Here is an 8,387-nt window from a genome sequence, read left to right as displayed (position 1 = left end):
CAAGGCGACGTACTTGGTGGTCGATGCGAATGCCCTGCTGGCAAGCATGTGTGCAGTCATTTGTAAGCAGTGCTAAGGATTGTGGTGCTTCTTCAGGAAAAAGGATTCTCTGAGGGACCAGCTCATATGTCATCCACTGATTTGCCTCAGCAGTGGCGAGTGCCGAGAACAGATCCACTACGAGGGACCAGCGTCCAATAAATTGATTGGCGGAAAGTTGCAGAAGGCGGGAGAGCTGTTCCTCGCACCTCAAAGGTATACAATGGCCAGGGTGCAAATGAGCCACTAGAGCAGCAAGAAAATGACATAAAAGAATTCGTTGATGCCTTCAATACATCGAATGGCATGGAACATTTTTCGCGTGTGCTTCAAGCTGCCAATTTTAGTGAAGCATTCGAAACCACATATGGCAAGCGGATAAAAGGCTCTCTTCTAAGCTACCAACAAGCGCTTGTGCCGCGTGGGTTTTCTGTGCTCATGTCACATGACTTTAGAAGCGGGCAACCGCAGCTGTGGGAGACGCCTCAACCTTTTGTGTGCTTCAGTGGCCTGACATCATGGGAGGTCCCTTATGCAGTGGATGGAGCTACTGTGGCAGTGCTTTAGGTATTTCTTCTCGTCACCTCTATGTTTAATTAATTGCAGTAAAGACATCTATGTATATTATAAGCCAAAAACTATGTTTAAAACAAGTACCACATAATGGAATGTTTGTAGCAAGCAGTATATGTGTACCAGTTGTGCCATAAGGAGAATTGTGTAAGGGAATAAGTGTACCAGTTGTGCCATAAGGAGGGGAGAATTGTTACGCCTGCTGAAGCCCAGTGACTGGAGAGGGCCTCCAGAAAAGAAAGACAGAGTACCATATGGTTTCAGGCACACAATGGCTAACCTAACTGCTATGAAGGACCGCTCTCGTGTTAGAGCTGTCAGGTAGGTTTATTTGTTGCCCACACTCGCATACATCTGATGAAAACATAGCGTTCCTGACGTAAACTTTTTTTTCAGGTATGGAATTGCAAATGAAAGTGACGCGATCCTGCGATACAAAGACACTATGATTGCTGCAGGCCATTTTGTTGATATCATTAACTGTGGAATTTTTGTCAATACCACAAACCCATGGCTGGGCGCGTCACCGGATGCGATTGCCTTTGACCCCTGTGAGCCCTTTCCGTGGGGTACCGTGGAAGTGAAGTGCCCCTATTCGCTGAGGGATGCCAGGAAAGGAGACCTCTTGTCTCAAAACTTTTTCATCGAGTTCGACGAGAACTGCAGACGAAGGGCGCGATAACTTAACTCTATTCCAAACGAAAAGTGTTCCAAACTCCAGACGTCAAAATGACGCGACAGTTTCTGCATATGGGGGCGGGAGCCAGCGACGTTTTTCAAACTGCCCAATCAGCAGCCTCCATCGTTGACGGAAGCATGTTTTACTTGTTTTTTATTTGCAAAGGGACCGTATAGAAACTGACATTTGGATATAAACGCCTGATAAAAGAACAATTGTGTGTCGCTGAGAGTAAAATTGTTTTGTAATCTTTTGACGCAAGATAAGTTGAAGCGCGCTTGAAAGTAAACACAAATATTTTAATTTTTCGAGTCAGCCACACATATGCCAATTCCGCATCCAATCCATTTCGCTACGCATACGTAAGATGGCGGCTACGTGAAAACAGCTGATTGGTTCTGTGGGCCGCACTTGGTGTATTTTTGCCCGTAATGCTACCTGATTAGATGAAATCTCGGCGTACGAGATACTTTCACCCGAGAAGAATTCTGGAAGCTGTGACCATCATGAAGACTGTGAAAGCGTAGTGCTCGGTGAGTAAACACATCATTCTTTCTTGTGCTTAATGATTGAGCAGTAGCATCTGAACACCTGCGGTGATCGCATGGTGTTGACTTTTGCTTTTATTCGCATAGGATACGGAAGAATCGATGAATGTTGGAAGGCATCTAAACAGATAGCTGGTAAGTAAACGTTTTCTATAAACGATCGCAACTATCTCCGAATGTAGGTCCTGATTTAAATCGAAGGTGGTCTGTAACAGAGGCTCATTTTGTTTTCTCTGCCACACACTTCTGCGCAGTGATACATTCCCCCGTGCGGGCGGTACAGATACTTCTGCTGGATATAACTTGCACAAGAAAAGGTTTTTTTGTTGTTATTCAATTGTGTTAAATTTAACGTAACACTTATGGCGTGATAAAATAACAACACATTAAATGAATGTAACCGTTATGTTTTAACGGCATGAGCACGTGGTCGCGGGATCGAATCCCGGCCACGGCGGCCGCATTTCGATGGGGGCGAAATGCGAAAACACCCGTGTGCTTAGATTTAGGTGCACGTTAAAGAACCCCAGGTGGTCAAAATTTCCGGAGTCCTCCACTACGGCGTGCCTCATAATCAAAAAGTGGTTTTGGCACGTAAAACCCCAAATATTATTATTATGTTTTAGCGGCATAGCCATATCTGGAACGGTACGATTTGCTGGTATTAATTCGCTCCGGTCCGGCGAAAATTGAGAGTGAAGAAATGGCGGCTGCTACGGCTAAAAGCGCGCGAGTTTCGGCGGCGCAGGCCACTATGCTGATAGAATTCATTGAGCAGCATCGATACTTGGCGAGAGGCGCCACAAGCCTCTCGCCAAATATGAGATGTTCAAAAAAAAGCTCTGTGGGAGGAGGTTGCCGCGGCGCTGAAGGCAATCGGTCCGGCAGTCAAAGCAGCCCGGCACTGGTGCCTCCATTGGGCCCGGCTATGCTATGACTGCCGGAGGATCGCGGCGCCGGTAGGCGCCGAGAAGAGGTGAGCCCGCAGCTAGCAACATCTTCGGAACGTATAAGCTCACGTTGGTCATGCATTTGGAGAAAGACGGGAGGCGGGAAGCTGGGCGGCCTGGAGGGCCGCGTGCTTGATGTGCTTGGCCGAACCGGCCCAGCTTCCGCTCCGGTGGACTTCTTCGCCGGCGACGCCGAGGTGCGTTGCAATGTTCGTTGCTATGTGTACCGATGTCGGGTAGTTACACCGTGGTGAATATTTTGCCGTTGTGTGCTTGCGTGTGTTTTCTTAAAATTCGGCACACATACCAGCACATGATATCCGTACTTTGCAATAAAGGAAACGCTGCCCCACTGCTATTAAAGCAATGCAGTTAAGAAACGCCTTGTGATGGATTTCATACCTCGTTAATCCGTAAAGCATTAGCAACGAGTTGTCAAAGCTTTAAGTCACTAGTATGTCACATGCTGGATTAAGAATTTTCTGATTTATAAACGATAAGTGAAATAGACATTGCAACCAGCTGATAGAACTTAATCACATTATGTCCTGTACTTTACTGTTCCAGCAGGACACCTCCAGTCAGGAGGAGCCTGTACAAGTGCCCCCTGCCCCACCAGCAGCTGCCCACGTTTCCATCGGGATCGAGCCGGGGACAAGTGGCACTGCACGTAAGGCACTTCAGCAGCTGTTGCAATACGAACACATCACTCAAAGCAAAAAAGCAGTATCTGTTAAGAACTTCTAAACAGAAATTGTGTATTTATATTATTTACATGGCAAAGAAAAAGTGCCTGCCTAAATGTCAGAGCAAAATGGAACAATAATCTGTTTGACTATTGACACCATTTGTAATGTAGCTTGTGCAGCGTACAAGCTGAAAATACTATCAGTGTAGTATTTTATGATGGTGTAGTGCCTTTTTCTTTATGCAAATTTACTGTTCTTTCTGTTAACGGTGTGTTGCTGGAATTATTTTTCTGGGCTTCCATCTGGTAATGAACCAGTAAAGTCTCTACGCAGGACGGAGCAAAATTTTTTTATCCTGTTTACTTGTTTTATTTTTAAGGACCATCAGCTCGGCAGCAGCCCCACAGGCCACCCCGCCAACAGCCGCTGGAGGATAGCGGCCTGCAGAGCAGCCGCCGAGTATGCGCGGCAGGGGCAGCTGACTGAGGCAGCAAATGCGGAGGCCGCCAACTTCCACCAGCTGTTGCTGCAGCAAAATAGGCAGGTGCGTATAACTTGGCCAGGTCATTTTTTGAAGAGATGATTAGTGCACATGCTAATGTACATTACAACCATATTACACATTAGATGCATCTGTAGTAATTTGGCTCATTGGCTCATGCATGTTTATACATCTCCTTTGAGGTGATCTTTAGCACATAGCAACTAACAAAACATGTCCATGGTTGCATGTATCACCACAGCATGATCATCTTTTGAGTAACAATTCAACTAGTCACCAATACTGTTTTCTGACAGGCAGAGGCAGCTTGGTAAGATCTGCCACCTTTCACATGTTTTTAACATAACAGACCATATACGATTGCACGGCCATTTGTCATGTCATATATAAATGATCTTGCTGCCCTCAAGAGTAACCTTGCTGAAGCTGCAACTCCTTGCAAACAGTGCGAATCAAGCATTTACATTGCATAACCTTTAGCAAACTAAGTGAATTTGTTTCGCAGCATAACCAGCAGCTGGTGGAGGAGCTGAGGGCGACCCGACAGGTCCAGCAGCAGCTGGCAGCAGAGAAGCGTGGTTTGCGAGAGGCCACTGGCCTCATCGCAACCACGCTGCGCCAGCTCCTGGCTGCCCTGGCTCACCTCCGCGAGCCGCCTCAGCCATGAGGGACAGTCCCCCCCCCCCATATAATCCTATAGTGCTAGTAGGTAAAAGTGTTGCCTATCTTCCGTTTAAATCACCGCTGCAGCATTTGGTGGTGGTGCCCATACGTCCTCGCAAGCTGTTGTGCCGAGTTGTAGCCAGTCTTGTGAACTGATGTGCAGGTCATGCGTGACCATGGCAGCGAAAACTGATAGTGCTGTGATATCACTTGAACCACGAATGCATGTTTTTTTGGTATGTAGCACTAAAGGATAATATGGGGGGGGGGGGACTGTTTTCCGTACATTTCTGTCCCTAATCATATTTTTTGCAAGATAATTTATTTTCATGTGTACTTTCATTTCCAGTGCAAGTTTGCCCAAGTGAGGCGTTATATAACTTATATGTAGAATTTTCGCCATATTTCCGCATTTTTGTTCCTAATCGTATTTTTTCCGCAAGTTCATTTCTTTTCGAGTGTATTTTTATTTGTACAATCAGACTTATAACTTACATGTAGCATTTTTGCCATATTTAGAATAGGTGTTGTTCACTTTTGTTTTGCTGTTACCGATATGTTTCAATGTGCACCGTTTTTCCAAGGAAGATATACGCTATGCAATCACATTTACGGCAACTACGACATTGTCTCGCCCACATACAAGTGCGCTTAACTACAATGCTGTAATAACTGGAAATGAATTTTCATGCCATATGTATGTCATGTTTGCAATGTCAAACCTTTCGTGCCTACGCAATGCAAAGTGGCCGAATTGGGAATTTTTTTAACACCAAGCGCCTGTTACTTGTGATAGTTATTGTGATATTTCAGGTGTCCTTACCTATGATAGCAATACAATCTAGTCCCCATTGTAGTTGAGCACAGTTTGTGACATACATAATGGAGCCATTGATGTGGCCACTATTTTGACATTCGCTGCCAGGCTGCTCTTGCAGCCGTTATATGAAATACCATTGAAGTGCCAAGCATTTTCTCACCTGTCGTTCCTTAAAAGCATGTGATGGCTGTTTCATATTGTGATCTTATTACGGCACTAGTCATTGAAAAGAAACTATTTCGTGCTGCAAACATGCTGACTACAGAATAGACAAGACATCTTTTTTGCTGTTAAGTTGCTGGATGAAGATAAATGGTTGTGCGCGAGTTAAAAAAACATCATTATGCTCGTGTCATATTTATGCAATTTAACATCTGCCAACGGCCCATTGGTAGTGTACTGGGTCCGATGTAGTGAACATCACACGGCTATTTTGGCGCCATGAAGTCATGCTCTGTGTACTTGTCTGTCATTTGCTTTGATGAAAGATGGCATTGAAGATGGATAACATGGTTTTATTTACAATGCAGATATAAATAAACAATTTTAAACAATGCAGGTGGCACTTGAAATGAATATTTACAATTTGCGTTCCTTCAGTTTCAGAACTATTTACATATGTACACTCTCCCAAGGGAGAATAACGCGCTTGACATGCCAGGCGATTGTTTTCGGCATAACTTGGCCTTATGTCAAGGAACTGTGCGGTGGCTGTGTGGCAAAACAGCGCAGGGCTTACAAGGTGCGTGAGAACAGTACACATGGTGGAGCGAGAAGTATTGTGCTTGGCAGCAGCCCAAATAGGAAGCGAGGAGACGAAGACCAATATCCTCCCATGCACAGTGCAGATGGCGGTGACAGTATCGGTGATGACAGAAGCAACAGCAACAGCAGCAAATCATTTGGCAAACCCCAGCTGCCCAGAGCAGTGGCTACAACATTTTGCTGATGAACACAAAGTATTCTATCCACAGGTACTAAATGAAAGGCTCTCATGTAGTGTCACAGTGAAATGATGCAATCCTCTCCGGTAGTGACAGCTCACTGGCAGTGGACACGTAAAAACGCTGGTTATGATTGAGGAGATTCTATAAAAAACAGCATGCTATCCACTAATTGCACACATTTCTTCACATTGGTTCCTGCTCTCTATTAGGTGTGTAGACAGCAGTAATAAACATCTGCCCGCAGTGTCAGGCACGTGTTTATTGCTGCTGTCGGTGCTGCTGTCGGTGCTGCTGTCGACGCAGCTGCCTTCGCACCCTTTTCAGGTAATGCTAGTGCTGCTGCTGTGTCGTGCCGAAGGAGCTAATAACATTATCCCGGGCAGCACAGCCTTTCAAGTACATTATGCGTGCTGCCCTCACTCGGGGAACTCTCTGTGGGGAGGGGTTGCCACTTTCATCGTCACTGCTGCTGCTGCTGTCATCACTAACATCATCCAACACGCCACCTTCGTCAAGACACAAGTTGTGCAACACTGCACATGCTGCAACGATGTTGGCAGCACGGTCTGGTTCGTAGTGGAGGGCGCGGTACTGCTGAAGGCAGCGGAAGCGGCTCTTCAGAAGCCCAATGCACCGCTCCACTACGGACCGCATGGCAGCATGTGTATTGTTGTACCTTCCTTCTGCAGTGTGTATGGGAGGGTGGCCTGTGACTGGGGTCAGGAGCCATGGTTCCAGGGGGTAGCCGCTGTCACCTGCAGGATCATAAAAAAATGTTATGAAATCTGCACAAAGTTTAGTAGGCGAAGCATGGGTCATGTAAAATGCACCTACTACAGAAAGGCTGTAATGAAGGAGTACACAGGCTGAGCACCTGACGCAGCTGTGATCAAAGATAACAATTGCTGGGACATAGTAGCATCCCTATTTGCAGCAAGGCAGCTCTTTGTGCAGTCTTCATTCACAAATGACTATCAGTGTAAAAAAAGAATGTGACAACACGTGCACTGTACGCTCACAATAAATTAGATTAAAGTACAGCGCAGGTGTGTTGTCACTTTGTTTTGTGCAGATACTATTGAAAAATTTCTACATCTCGCCTATACTTAATAACCTACTATAACATAAGTGGTTCGGGCTTCAATATTCTCTTACGGCGCGAGCACGCTTTGCTGCATGCTGTCAGAATTGCAACTGTACAAAATTTTCCCGCTGCTCACCGAGGAGGTGTTCGCCGGCCTTGGCAATATGCCCCTCCTGGAACCGATGATGCAGCCACGTAGTTCTCCAGACGTGGGCGTCGTGGTCTGACCCCGGTCGCAGAGCGTCGACGGCGAAGATCCGCATGCCTACGTCGTAGATCTGACGAGAGGGCGCACAGCATAAGCCACGCGTTGCTATGACGGGCAAATTAGACGAACCCCCGCAGGGGCGTCTGCGTCAGCAGGCGTTTGGTGTGTTGCGACACCACGTACCCGAGCACACGAGGGTTGGACCCTCCCGCGCGTAGCCGTGCGCGGCTTAGCCGTGTCCGGGGAAAGGGGGATCCTGGGGGTTGAGCCGATGCCGGGTGTTCGGACCTTTAAGGCCCCCCGGCGGAGGCAACACACCTCTTTGGCCTCTGCTTCACGTAGACGGCACCCCCGGACTGACCCACCCGGGGGAAATCGGCAGTCGCCTTTTCCTGTCTCCACTCAGAAAAACCAGCTAAACAAGTGCGAACAATCTCACCGTTCCTTGTATCGAAGACTCTTACCGAAGTATTTGGTCCAGGATATAAGGCTTCGAGGATGGCAAGCGGTGACCTCCTCTTGGAGCTGCGCGATCAGAAGCAATTTGAGAAACTGCCTAAACTAGTATTATTTGGAGAGACCCAAGTAGTAGTAACCCCGCACCACACGATGAATACCTCCCGCGGCGTTGTATCGGACGATGATTTGCTGGTGCTCACTGAGGCTGAGCTCTTGGAGGGCTTCA

This window comes from Dermacentor variabilis, chromosome 2, assembly GCF_050947875.1.
Source record: "Dermacentor variabilis isolate Ectoservices chromosome 2, ASM5094787v1, whole genome shotgun sequence".
Taxonomy (NCBI): Eukaryota; Metazoa; Arthropoda; class Arachnida; order Ixodida; family Ixodidae; genus Dermacentor; species Dermacentor variabilis.
This window is presented reverse-complemented; position numbering follows the sequence as displayed.